We start from the raw sequence: 15030 nt of genomic DNA, 5'->3' as shown, positions 1-15030 counted from the left end.
GATTTTCTTCCCTGCGGCTTGAAATGTCATATCGCCATGTTAAAAATCTTAAAATTGTTAAAGGAGCAGTAATGTAGCATTTAATGAGCTTATTTAGGCTGACATTAAACTGCAGGCACTCATGTCTATCCATATCACACGTCAGATTCAGTGCTGGATGCCGCAGCATTTTAATTCTTTCAAGTCAAAGAAGTCATTGATTCCTGATGGAATTAATTATTGTGTCACTATGGGTATAAATTATGATAACCTCGCCTTGGTTGAAGATACTCACTTGCCATTTATATAGCTATAAATTTTTACAGCTTCATTTATACCTTTCCTTACTTGCTGAGACTTGGGAAAACAATGAGCGGTTGAAATAAATGACTTCACAGAATGCCATGCAGTTACTGATCAGATTATAAATTTAGGAGCAGATGTTTAAATGGTGTTACAAGTTAGAGATCAGCTTGATATGTGGCTTGTATCTAAATATTGCTGCAATTAAAAACATATGCATCAGTAGCAATCAATAAAATAATAAAGGCTAAAACAACAAACAGTAAACCATTGATGACCCTTAATACTAAAAACATTGTAGATAAATAATGTAATCAAACATGGGGCTACCCTAAACCATGATGCAGGAAGTCCCAGATGTGTGGAGCCTGTTGATAAAAAAAAAAAAAAAAAACAGATACCAAAGACATGTTGAACATGTCCAAAAATCTGAAGGAAATGTGACAGTGGGGAACCTAGGACTTTCTTAATTTATATGGCTGTGGCACAACATACTTTGACATAAATTCATGTAGCACAACATTAGGTGCAGCTGTAATTGGTTTTATGCTTCTTGTAGCTGCTATCAAATATCTAATAAAAGCACAAAACAGTAAATCTCCAGAGAACAACATTCATTCATACAACTTTAACCTAATTTGTTGAACAAGAAATGTAATATATCAATCACTTCAAACAGATTGCCACTAGTCTTTTTTGGTATATGCTCGTAACAGTATTAGGCCAAGGAATGTTATTATTTAAAATCAGATCCAAAACATTTGAATGAAAAGGAAGAAGTATTACATACCTGACAGCAGAGTACAACACATTTTAAAATTCAGTGTTACCTTGTAGCTTATAACCTAGTACTTCTTGTCTTGGAAACACAAAGTGTCAATATTTTATTATATTCTATACCAATGAGCATGCAATTTATGGGGAATTCTGATGTTTGACTGGCCGTCAGTTCACTTTAATCATCCTATATTAGCTTCAAATGGAGTAATATAACTCCCACTGAAAACAATAGCTGAAACTAACTGCCTGTCAGCAACTAAAGGTATGTGACAAGTTTTATTCCATACCACTGCATGAAAACTTATATTTCTAGCATCATAACAACAGACTACATTTTCCAAGTAAGGTAATGTATTAAAATAATTTCTAAACAAATCTCTGCATTCCACTTTTAAAAAGCACATTTTGGTTGCAGCTTGCTTTGTATAATAATAGAATGGATATGCAGTTTTCTCATTGCCAGAGGAAGGCAGCTCACACTATCATCTTTACTCTTTGGTCTTCGGTTCACTCCGCATCGATGATGCATTGGGCCACAAGTTGACTCCACTGTGTCCTATCAGCTGCTGCTTCTTTATCTTCCTCCCAAGTGATATTCAGGTGACAGAGGTCTCTTGTTACAACTCCTTTCCAGTTTTGTTGAGGTCTGCCTGGTCTTCTCTTGCATCCAGCTAGTTCCCAGTTGAGGGATTGCGTAGGAATCCAGCTAGTGTCCATGTAGTTAACATGACCAAACCAACGTAGTCTTCATTCCATGATGATATTTTCAAGTTTCCATTATTGCGTTCTTTCTCTAACACTCTCATTTTTTACTTTGTCCTTTGACGATATTCACAAAATGTGTCTTAACCATTTATGATGAGCCACCTCAAGTTTTCTCATGGCTGATGCTGTGATTGGCCATGGCTCAGTGCATATGAGTGTACACAGCACCAGTGCTTGGTACAGCTTCACCTTTGTGGACAGTGCAATGTTTTTGATCTCCAGATTTTGGATAGCCTATTGAATGCTGTACTTGCTTTTCCAAGTCTAACCAGAAATTGTTTCTCGCAGTTACCTGTATGAAAGATGAAAGTGCCCAGTTAGCAGAAACTTTATGTCGTATCTAATATTGATCCTGCATCCGTTATGTCTTTGTTGTCATTCCATGCTTCACTGACCAACACTTTGCATTTGTCACTATTCATTTAGAGGCCTACTTTCCTACCCTGTTTTTCCACTGATGTGGTCATTGTCTGCATTCCACTCCATGTTGTATCAATAACAGCTATGCCATCAGCAAAGTCCAAGTCACATACCTTGTTGTCATTGAACCATTCCTGTCCCACTGAGTTTCCGTGTAATGCTTTCCACATGACCCAGTCAATAACTATTGCAAATAATAAGGGAGACAGTATATACCCCTGTCGTACACCAGTGACCACTGCAAACCAGTCACTGTACTCATTATTCACCCGAACTGTGTACTTGCTATCTTGATACAGACTCTTAAAGAGTGCATCAGTTTTGGAGGAATCCCATATTTGGCCAAGATGTGCCATAGTGATGGTCTATGTATACACTCAAAGGCTTTTTTGAAGTCCACAAAGTTGAGAATGGCTGGTTTCTTCCATGCTGTTGCTTTTTCTATACTTTGCCTTAGTGCAAATATCTGGTCAGTGCATGATCGACTTGATCTAAATCCAGCCTTTCCTGTCTGAGTCTGTCGTCAACTGCTCCTGTCAGTCTATTCAGTAATACACTGGTGAAAACTTTGTCTGGGATTGACAACAATGTGATTCCATTCCAATTTGTGCAGTCTCTAATATCTCCCTTTTTTGGTAAAGGGATGATGATGCCATTATTCCACTCATTAGGTACCTTTTCTTGAGTTCATATGTTGCTCAAGAGGCATGTGAAATATTCCACTGAAGACATAGCATATTTTAACTACTCTGATTGTATATGGTCTTTTCCAGGACCTTTTCCATTCTGTAGTTTACTTTACTCTGCAAATAGTTTATTAATTAAAAAAACAACTACACCTCATGTACCATGGCATACAAGCAATAATCCTTAACAAACTGATGTAGATTATGGTGTGATTAACTCTCTCCCAGCCAGACTATTTCGCAGAGCATTTAAGTACTTAGACTTCACCGTCTGAACCAAATCTTTCCGATCTGGAGTAAACCACTTTATAATCCATGTCATGGATTATTCCTAAAATATATACTGAATGTATGTTCTAATTATCTATGTCCAGGATGCTATACTAAACAGAGGACAACCTCTTCACTGCAGACTGATGACAAATTTGATAATTCTGAGATAAGGTATCTCTGAGGCAAAAGCCTCACATCCAAAAAACTGGGCAAGTAATAAGTATAGTATAGTATAGTATAGTATAGGCCAATTTTAAAGGATAAAGAGCTTAGACAGTAGAACACTATGTTACTTAGAATATTCTATCAACTTCCTTACTCTGTGTTGTATAGATGTATCCTTAAGTCACATAGTTAAGGATGTTAACCAGTAATATTCCAATTGAGGACTTCTCTTAAATGCTATCTTATTATTATGTACAACTGCACATAATAGATAGATAAGCAAATTAGCAATAATTTATTTTTTATTTATTTATTTATTGATTGTTTGGTATTTGTTTACTGAGGTTATCTGACTGGCCACAAAGTAGCCACTTTTCAGTGGATGCCCAGGAAAAAAAGGTCCAGTAGATGTATAACATGCAATAAAGATGAACATTAATTACAAATTGACAATGGCGATCGTAAGGTACAATGGTACACATCACATGCATATTTACAGTACAGAAATTATAGAATACGACAGATATATATAATCTGATAAGATAAATTAGCATACAACAGGTATATATAATCTGATAAAATAAATTAGCATACAACAGATACATAATGTGATAAGATAAATTAGCATACAACAGATATATATAATCTGATAAGATAAATTAGCATACAACAGATATATATATAATCTGATAAGATAAATTAGCATACAACAGATATATATAACCTGATAAGATAAATTAGCATACAGCAGATATATATATATATATATATATAATCTGATAAGATAAATTAGCATACAACAGATATATATAATCTGATAAGATAAATTATCATACAACAGATATATATATAATCTGATAAGATAAATTAGCATACAACAGATATATATATAATCTGATAAAATAAATTAGCATACAACAGATATATATATAATCTGATAAAATAAATTAGCATACAACAGATATATATATAATCTGATAAGATAAATTCCCAGCTAACAATGCAAAAGCAGTTCAGGCAACAATAATTTGAGGATAAATAAATGTTGCCATGTTTATGTAGAGATCAAATGAGGTAGATTAGTCAAAAGGTGAAAGAGGCAGTCATAGTGGCCCATTTGAGACAGATAAGTAATAGAGTTATTTATTAAGGTAGCTAAATACCCAACCCCATGCATAAAATGGAAAAAAGGGGGCTGATGATTATGATGATGATGATGATGATGATAATGATGAAGTAATAGAGAAAGAGTGTGAGAGATAGAAAGGATCAGGGGAGGTATTATAGATGCAGTAAGAGTAGAATTACTTTGGGCAAGGCTGGGAGATTGCTGGTCCAAGAGCACTCTAGTAGCAATGCCAGGAGTCCAAGAAGTGCTTGTTAAGTTATATTTTAAATGACTTAGGCTTATGGATTTGTCTGAGGCCAAAAGGCAAGGGGTTCCATAACCTGGTGACACAGGAATATAGTGAGTCACCTCCAGAGCTGTTTGAATTAGTTGTTTGGAGAAGTAATTCATCTGTAGAGTGTAGAGTTCAGTTTGGATAATACAACTGAAGTATATTGCTTAGGACTGGACAGTGATCATACCTACTTAGAAGTTTGTGTTGGCAACTAGCTGTGTATATGATAGATGGTGAGGTAGTTCTAGCCGAGTTATTTTCTTTAGAGACAGACAGTGATGTGATTTGGTGGGCATATTTGCTGGAAATTTAACTACTTTGTTATAACATTGCCCTAGTAGAGAGTAGTACATGTTGTAGGTTGATCAGTATAGGAGCAGCATAGAGAACAGCTGGGAACAGTACGGATGAGGCCGGGAGATTTTTAATATTGCAGGAGAGGAAAGAAAAGGAAAGATTTAATCCTATACAGTGCTCCAAGTTTCTTTTTAATGACTTCTGTTATGCGGAGTCAAACTTTAGGTTTTCATCAATGGTTACTCCAAAATCTTTAGTGTGAGTCAAAAGCTCAATCCTGGATAGGTTTAATTAAGGAGGTTAGCACAAAGTGAGATTTATGTTCAGAGAGTTGTTTTGGTATGAATAGAATCAATTTTGATTTTTTTTTTATTCAGGAGTAACTGGGATTTGGACAGATATGGTTCAATTGAAAGGTGTGATTCTTTGGTGATGAATTGAAGTTTGTCAAGGTTTTTTGAGAGGATAAGAAAGTGGAGTCATCAATGCATAGCATGATGGTAGCATAAATGGTTGCTTTATAGAGGTAATTTATGAAAATGCTGTAAAGTAGTGCCCCAAGTATGGTTCCTTCTGGAATACTGACTGCCACAGAGAAATAAGAGGAATAGGAAGCTTCCAGTTTTACAGCCTGACATCTGTCAGTGAGGTAACTTTTAAACCGGCAGTGGGATGAGGCACTCAGTCCAAGGGTGGAGAGTCTTTGAATCAAGTGTGTCAGAAGCTTTTGACAGATTGGGGAAATTTCCAAGACAAGGTTTCCTTCATTTCTATTTTGATTTGTGGTTAAGATAAACACAAGAAGAGCAGAGGTGGTGCTATGATGAAGATTAAAGCTGTGCTGTGTAGGGGCTGAGAAATTGTTGTCTAGTATGAACTTGGGGAGTTGTGACTATATATGTTTTTCAAGTGGGAGGTTGGCATAATGATTAAGGTGTTTACCTTACAGACATAAAGTGCAGGGCTTGATTCTCCCATAGGGTAGTTGGCTGGGCTTAAAATGGCACAAGGGCAGTTAGCCTAGTACTAATTTATCTATGAACCTATAAGTACTTTTGAAGGGGAGGATATAATGACTATTGGCATATAGTTGGAGAGGTCAGATGTGTTACTTTCTTTATGTAGTTGTCAGATAAATGATTTCTTCCACTGGATAGGAATATAGTTTTCTTTTTACGTAGTGGTTTATTAATATGAAGACTGGAAAGGCTAATATCTCTGCAGCAAGTTTTAAGTATTCTGAAGGTAAGTTATCAGTAGCTAGTATGGTGGTTTTCAATTGACTGAATACTTTTCTGATGCTAGAAGTAGAAAGTGGGTTGCATGAGAAGAATACAGAAGGAGTTGCATTTTTGAAGGGTCTGAAACATTTGCTGGTATGGAGCTTACTCAGTACAGAAGTGACTGTATGTAGTGAGTGTGAGGAAAGAAAGAGTTTGATACAGCCAAGATGGAGGAGAAGATTAAGAGATAACCAGAATAATTTTGGATTTTCTAGACTGGTACTTTGAAAGCTAGTACAGTAAGACTTCTTAGCATGTTTTATTGTATGATTTGTGATATTTCTAAGTTCCATAAACTTTTGTAGGTTTTTATCAGTTTACTTTTTTTCAGACAGTCCAAGGTTTATCTCGCACCTTTATTAATTATTTTGTTTTGTTTGCTTGTTCAGCTGTGGTGCTGGATTGGATTTTATTATTTTAGTTCTAATAGGGACATGCACATTTAATGCATTCAAAACAAGGAGATGAGTAATATTCCAACTGTGTTGAATCAGATTGGGAATAGAAGATTCCTGCTGAAGAGTTTTAGGTTAAATATGAAAGTCTCTTTGCTAAAGGATAAGGGATTTCATGCTTGGTTATAATGATGCTGTCCCTGTATGGAGGTTTTGCCTCTTATTATGAAAGTTGATAAATGGTCATTCAGAGGGCCAGGAAGGGAGGCCCAGTAGCTTATTTTATTTGGTGAGATGCTTAGAATCCAGTCTAACATGGATTTTCTGTTGATATTCTTATTTACACAGGTGGGACAGGATATATTCTAGGTAAAGCTACACAGGTTTATTACCATATAAAGTAATATAGTTAAAGATTAACACAATATAATCTTTTTAACTATTACCTTACACTCAGTGTTGACATAATGCCTTACTGTTAGAATGTTTGAATGAAACTGATACTGCAAATAAAAGGTTTGGTTATGATATTTCATATTTATAACTTTGAATTACATTTAAAATAGAAACCACATTTCTTCTATTTGCAACACTGATTGCATAGAGAAGCTTAACTGCTAGATAAACTACATAGTTATTGTTAGCTTCACTTAGTACACAGTCCTAGGCCTTATATGTTTCAATCACATCTATCATTGAAAACTTTTACTCATGATGACTACTGCTTAACTTTGTCCCTTTAGCCTTGTCACTGTGATTTACAATCTAATATGGATATTAAATATGTTTTCATAAAACAGTATTGACTCAGCAAGTAGCACCTATGATGGAATGATCTGAAGGTTGAGAGTTCTATTCCCACACTTGGAGTTTGAGTTAATCTTTGAATGCTGACACTGCATTACAACACTGAGAGGTGGACTGAGGTGCTATATTTCTGATGTGCCTTATTTGGATGAACATTAAACTAAGGCAAAGTCTTTCTGAGCTGCTGTAAGTTTACATGGATTTTAGACATCTCATGACACTTTTCATAATGAAAAGTAAAGGTATTTTCCTGCCCAGATTTACCCTGATTTATATAAATAGTACATCAGGTGTCATCTGAAAAGAGGCCATAGTCCCATTAACCCTAATCCAGTTAACCAAAAGCAATGAAATTAATAAATGTTTAGAAAGTCTGTTAAACAACCACTGTTACGTGGTCAGTGATGAAGTCACCAAAAGTCATGATGCACTTTATTTGAATTTGTATAAAGGGATCTAGATAATCCTTATTTGCATTGCTCATTCACGTATTAACATTAGTGACAGCTACAGTAAGATTAGTTTTTGCCAGTCATCTTAAAAAAGCTTTGAATACAAAGGAAACTTTTAAGTTACAGCATCAAGAATTTCTTGAAACCATATTTGCACTCTCCCTCTCTCTCTCTCTCTCTCTCTCTCTATATATATATATATATATATATATATATATATATATGTGTGGATGAATGACCATCCAGCAAAAATATAATTTATCGAATGACAAGAGATTGAACACAATTTGTAGATAACCAACTGATCAAAAAACAAACAAACTTTAAAACATGTTTTTGTAGGGGGTGCCCTCTATACCCCCTGCTAATAATATGCACCAACTCCAAGATTGCAAAACAGATGGGAACCATTATCTCATATTGACAAAAAGCTGGTACAAGTGATAAGCTGCTTTTTGATCAGCTGTGCCAGGTTTTGGTCTGTTTGATTGTTTGATTCCTATACTTTGTTTCACTGAAAGCTCATTTCACTGAATTTCAATTCAACCTGACCAAATCGCTGAAAGCTCAAATTACTGAAAACTAATTTCACCAAATCTCATTTCACTGAAGTGAAGTACTGGCACTGTGCAGAGTACTGTAAGGCAAGTAAAAGGTACATGCCCTTTTCCTCACTATAGTGCGGACTATAGTTAACACATGTAATACAAGTTACAAACAAATTATAATTGCCATAAAGGACTTTTAAAAAGAAAAAAGCAATTCTTAATTAAAATGCATATAGAAAACTACATTTTGAGGTTTGTAGTAGGGATTCCTGAGTTTGAAGCAGAAGAGCAGAAATCTATTAGCGTAGCTAGTTGTTTGTTATTACATGAGGTAGGGGTTTTATGTGATGCATGGGCATAGCCAAGAATTCATTAGGTGTGCTTTGAGGGAGTTTTTAAACAGAGTAGTTGAAAGAGCAGAGGTCAGAGTAGGGGGAAGATTGTTCCAGTTTCTGGCTATGTTGTGAGAGAACAGAGCTTTCCTTCCAGACTCGTTGGGTTTAGAGATACAGAGGAGAGATTTTTCAGAAGAGCGGAGGGGGCAATTTGATACGTACTGGATTAGAAGTTGGTTTAGGGATGGGGATTTGTTAGGTTAATTCAGAATATTGTAGACAAGTATTAACTGGTGATAGCTGAGGAAGTTCTAACTGTTTAAGTTCTTTTAATGGCTGACAGTGATGGGTTTTGAAGGTGCAGTTACTAGCAAATCTGGCGATTTTATTGTAACATGACTCTATACATATATATATATATATATATATATAGAGAGAGAGAGAGAGAGAAGTGTGTGTGTGTGTGTGTGTGTGTGTGTGTGTGTGTGTGTGTGTGTGTGTGTGTGTGTGTGTGAGAGAGAGAGAGAGTCCACTGCATATAAGAAGCTGTTTTTACGGAAAACCCAGATTCACAGCCTCGATAACTGACTTCATCAGAGCCAGCAAGCTTGCATGTTGAACTTTTAGGACTCAGACCCAGGAGTAAGCTCATTAACAACCTGTTGCGTCGGCCCTACAGGATAAACAATTGTTATATCAATTTAGTTGAAAAGACCATTCAGTCTAGTGAAATAACTCAAATTAATCCTACTGCCTGTATTATTGAATAATATATTCCTATATTTCAGTCATATATTTCCTGTTATTCATAGACATCTAACTCCTTTTTACTGACAAAAAGGGGGCCCTGTTCCTTAAAAATAATTGTAACTTATTCCAGAGCAGAGGCAGATTCTGAATGTGTTTTCCTGATAGCTATGTTCAGAAGCCTGCCTCTACTTCAAAGAGATGTTAAAGCAACTACAGGAGACTAGGCAAAGCTATTGATCCAAAAAAGGGTTGTCTTATGCTTTAAACACCAGACAACATGTTCATGGTAGCACCCACTAATGTAAGTAAGACTGTTCCCCAGTTATGCTGCCATGAAACTGTAATTGGCCATACACATTACACTGAAGTCTGTGCTGTTCAAATTCTAATTGTTGGAACTGGCTGTTTTTATCTCAGGTAGTAAGACTTCATGTAGTGCAACAAGTATTAAGCCTGTCTCAGTGATCCTTGCTCCATATACATTTTAACTAGGAGTTCCCGATATGCTGCTAAACACAGTCACTAAATAAAGCACTGTCTGGAACTAAATAATATCTGAGAACTGAACAAAATATAATATGTTAATTATTTCTGTTTTGAGCTAATTATCTGTATTCAGTTTAAATCAATGAAGGTAGACATGAAAAACCATGGAAACCAGTATTAATTATAAAATCTTTCTAAATGAAGATGAGATGGCAGACTTCATGTTTTCAGTTTCGCAGATGCTAACTTTATATTACTTTTAAGGCTGTAGCCACATATTCCACACTTTCATCATGGCCAGACAAGCATACAGCAAACATATGACATAGATATATAACATATAGGTTCATAGGTTCATAGGTAGGTACTAGGCAATTGCCCTAGGGCCTATATAAGTCTAGCCAAAAATGTACCCTGGCTTTTGCCACCCAAGAAAATTATTTTCCTGTACCCCTGTCGAGCAGAGCCACAGAAGTGATCCCTGGAGTGAATTTCCTATTTCCCATCCAATCATCAAGATTTTTTTTGAAGAGTGCTAATGAGGAGCTCTGTTTGACACAGATAGGTAGTCTGTTCCAGAGTATGGGAAGCCTCTGGGACAGGAATCTATCCCTCCAGCATGGTCTGTTTATTGTGATGAAAAGGTTTAGGTCCCTAGAGTGTGTAGCTCGGAGGGATTGGGATTTCTTTAAGTGGAGCATGTCCAACAACTCTGGTTTTGACATAGCTTTGTATTTTAGGCAGAGATTGTCTCTGAGTAGGCGATATGAGATGGAGTAAAGCTGGAGTTTTTTTGAGACGGTCTGTGTACACACCAAAAGGGGCATTGTACTCTATAATGGGTCAAATGAGTGATGAGTAGAGGGGAACAATGACCTCTTTTTTTCTGGATGAGAAACCTTTTGTGATGAGGTGAGCCACATAGAAGGATTTCCTGACCACTGTGGTGATGTGATTGTCAAAGGAGAGGCTACTGTCCACCTGTGTCCCAAGGTCTCTTATCACATTGCTGGCATTAAGTAGACTACCAGCTATGTGGTAGTTCATGGGTACAGAGTCTTTACCAAAGGGGATGACAATACACATTTTGGCACTGAGCTTCAGGCCATGGCTTTGACACCAGGCATCTGTCTCAGTGAGGCCCTTTTGTAGTATTTCCACATCATTAGGAGTTTCATTTATGGATCCTAGTTTGCAGTCATCTGCAAACTTTGTTAGCCAAAAACCTTCTGTGTTAACTTGTACTTCAGAGAAGTAGATACCAAACAGGAGAGGACCCAGGACTGAACCCTGTGGTACTCCACTTGTCACTGGTCTGAAGTCACATTTGGAGTCTGCTAGTTTCACAGTGTGGGTTCTGTCCATGAGCCAGTTGGCAACCCATCTTGTGACATAGGGATTTATACCTAGTTTAGTGAGCTTATCCATAATTCTAGAGTGGGGGATGGTGTTGACAGCCTTGGTGAGATCTAGATAAGCTATGTGAACCACCTTACCCTCATCTATGGCTTTGGTGACTGCTTCAAGGAAGTCAATCAGGTTTAGGAGACATGACCTGCCTTTTACAAATCCGAACTGGATAGGGTCCAGAGTTTGAAGATTACCAATGTCTTTGTTTATGAGTTCTATGATGATACATTCCATGGCCTTGCAGACCAGGCTCATCAGGCTAATGGGACGGTAGTTCCTGGGGTCTGTCGTGGCTCCCCCTTTGTGGAGTGGGATAATGTCATGGTGCACCATTCAGTGGGCACAAAGCCTGAGGTGAGGCTATGATTGAACATGGTACTTAGGTAGGGTGCCAGTTCATTCTGTAGTTCTTGTAGAACGCAGCCTGGGATATTGTTAGGTCCCATGGATGCTGTGTTCTTGGCTTTGGAGAGTGTGTTTTTTACCTGTGCAGCTGTGATTACAGGAACTTTGTATTCTTCCAGTATAGAGATGGGCCCTCTAGGGGGTGAGAGGGGGGTAAAGTTAGCACTGAACCTATCTGCCAGGATGTTGGCAATATCAGTTGGTTCTTTATATTTAGTGCCATTGTGCTGTAACTCAGAGCAGATCTGAGTGTTGCCATTGAGATTCTTGACATAGCTATAGAATGCTTTGTGGTTGTCTTTAGAGTCAGTAGCAATTTTGCTTTTGTAACTAGCTTTGGAGGATTTTATGAGGGATCTCAGCTTCTTACTGAGGTTGACCAGGGAGTTCCTACAGTCATGGGATTTTACTCTTTTTTGCAACAGTTTCTTTCTTCTGTTGTAGAGTTTGTTTATGGCAGAGGACCACCAGATTGGCTTCCTTTTTTTTGGAGGATAGCATCTTGGTTCTATTAGGGATAGCATGGTTCATGCACTCGTGTAAGTGCTTATAAAGTGCATTTGTGTAGGATTCAGCAGTCGTACCTCTATTGTACGTCTGCATGGGTGTAATGAAGTTTGCCACTTCTGTCTTAAGAAGTGTGAAGTTGGCTTTGGAGAAGTTCTTTACGGTGGTTTTCCTAATTGGGGGTGGGGGTGGGATGTGGATGTCTAGGGTGATTAGCTTGTGGTCGGATCTGACCAACGAGAAATTGACCTCTGGTGTGGAACACCGGTTGCCCATGTTGGTAATGACCAGGTCTAGGATATTGCTGCCCCTGGTGGCAGTGTGAATAAGTTGATCCAAGGCATTGGAATTTATGAATTCCAGAAAATGTTGAGCAAAAGAGTTGGTACATGAGTAGTTTTCCCAGTTAATAGTGGGGTAGTTGAAATCACCCATTATTAGGGTGTTGGGTTGTACCCTAATACTTTCCAGTGTATCAAGAAATGAGGAATGGGAATCCTGGGGCATGGTGGGGGGGTCTGTAGCAAGCTACAATTTGGACTGCGGTCTATATATAATATATATAACATATGTCATAGCATATGGCCAGTCTTAGCATTAATTCTTGCATTTGTCATGCTGCAGGCCAGCTCTTGTATGCTCTCTCATGCTCAAGTAAGCAAGTCTTTGAAAACCTAAGCAGTCTATCAGAAAATAGTACAGTTACACAACAAGAAGTGAGGCATGTTATTGGAGCAAGAGGTAGCATACTTGCCTTTTGTGCAGAAAGCTGTGGGTTCTATTCCCACACCAGGTAGTTGGACTGCTGACAAAGCAGTAAAGCAGTACAGCATAATGGGGGTGCTGCACTCCTGAGTGTGTCATCCTTCGGATAAGATGTTAAACCAAGGTCCTATCTACTTGAGTTGGTGGTTGCTCAAGTGGATGTAAAAGATCCCATAGCACCTATTGAAAAGAATAGAGGAAGTTCCCTGATGCCCTGGCTAAATTTCCCCTAGGAGTATAAATACCATCTCATGTCACCCCTAAAAAGAGGCCACTAGCCTAGTGGGACTAATCTGGTTAACAAAGGCTAAATAATAAATAAGAGCTCTCATCTGCTCTGCACCATCGCTCACAACCCTTCAAAAACTTACTCAAGACTCCTTCACCTCGGTAGAAAACTGGATTACCCAGATTCAACTAATCCTTAATCCCAACAAAACCAAACTACTCATTTTCACACCTAACAAATCTAAATCTATCAACCAACCTTTTACAATCACTGCCAAAAATGGTACCAACATCTCACCCACAAACCATACCAAACTCCTTGGTGTGGAAATATAGCACAAACCATAAAAAAGGTTCACAAAAAATTGGGGACACTATATAGACACAAAAAATTCCTAACTGACCAAGCACACGTGACACTTGCCCAAACACACCTTCTATCTACTCTAATGTATGCCGCTCCGATCCTTACCCACATAGGAAAACAGGACCTTAAACAACTTCAGTCATGCTACAATAAAATCGCCAGATTCACTTCTAAATCCAACTACAAATCACACCATTGTCATGCACTGCGTAAACTGCAATGGCTAGAACTACCCCAACTACTCAACTATCATCAACTAACAATTGCCTACAATATTTTGAACTATCCACTCAAAACCCCATCTCTTAGTCAGTTACTAACTAACCACACATCAAATCGTCCCCTACGCTCTTTAGAAAAAACACTACTGTCTATCTCTAAAGCCAACAACTCCGCAGGACAAGCCCTATTCTCCCACAGCATAGCAAGAAACTGGAATAACCTTCCCCCTACCCTTATCTCTGCTACATTGGCCAATATGTTTAAAAGCTCTCTAAAAGTCCACCTTATGAATAAATGGATATGCCCATGCATCACATAACATTTAAACGTATCACTTGCGACCATGATTTCTAATCTCACTGTCTGATATATATATATTATATTGCATTTCTGTTTGACACTGTATAACAATTATTTCAACCTGCTGAACTTTATTGTGAACTGTACATAATCTATGTCTGAACATTTGATGTGTGAACTTATTGTAAACTGGACTTAAAATGTATGGAGCTTTTCTCCCCGGGCCTCCACTGTAAATGGACCTGTGTCCAGTCGGACTATCCCAGTAAACAAATGTAAAATAAATAAATACAAATAAATAAATAAAATAAAAACAAATAAATGTTCATTAAATGCATTCATAAAAGGATTCTTCAGTGGCAGCTTAGACCGTCACTCTTACAACCCTGTGAGAAGGAATTTTTAAAAATTAAAAGAAAATACCTAAAGTCAGTAGCATACACATCAGCTGCTAAGCAGCTAGCTTTAAAGTACGAATTAAGTGAGGAGAACTTTTTCAGGTCTGGATGCTAGAGGTATGCTGACAGAGGCATGTGATTTTATTTTCAAAATTGTACTTGCTTCAAAATTTCCTGTGTCACCATCATGGTACACACATATTTCTGAACCCATTTCTAGTCACTGCAAATTTCTGACAGTCTGCTGACGTAAAGTAGTATCAATATTGCATAAAGATCCATTCTATTTATTTTATGTTGT

Source organism: Protopterus annectens, chromosome 3.part0 (genome assembly GCF_019279795.1).
Source record: "Protopterus annectens isolate FY-2018-M chromosome 3.part0, PAN1.0, whole genome shotgun sequence".
In the NCBI taxonomy this organism is placed as follows: domain Eukaryota; kingdom Metazoa; phylum Chordata; order Ceratodontiformes; family Protopteridae; genus Protopterus; species Protopterus annectens.
This window is presented reverse-complemented; position numbering follows the sequence as displayed.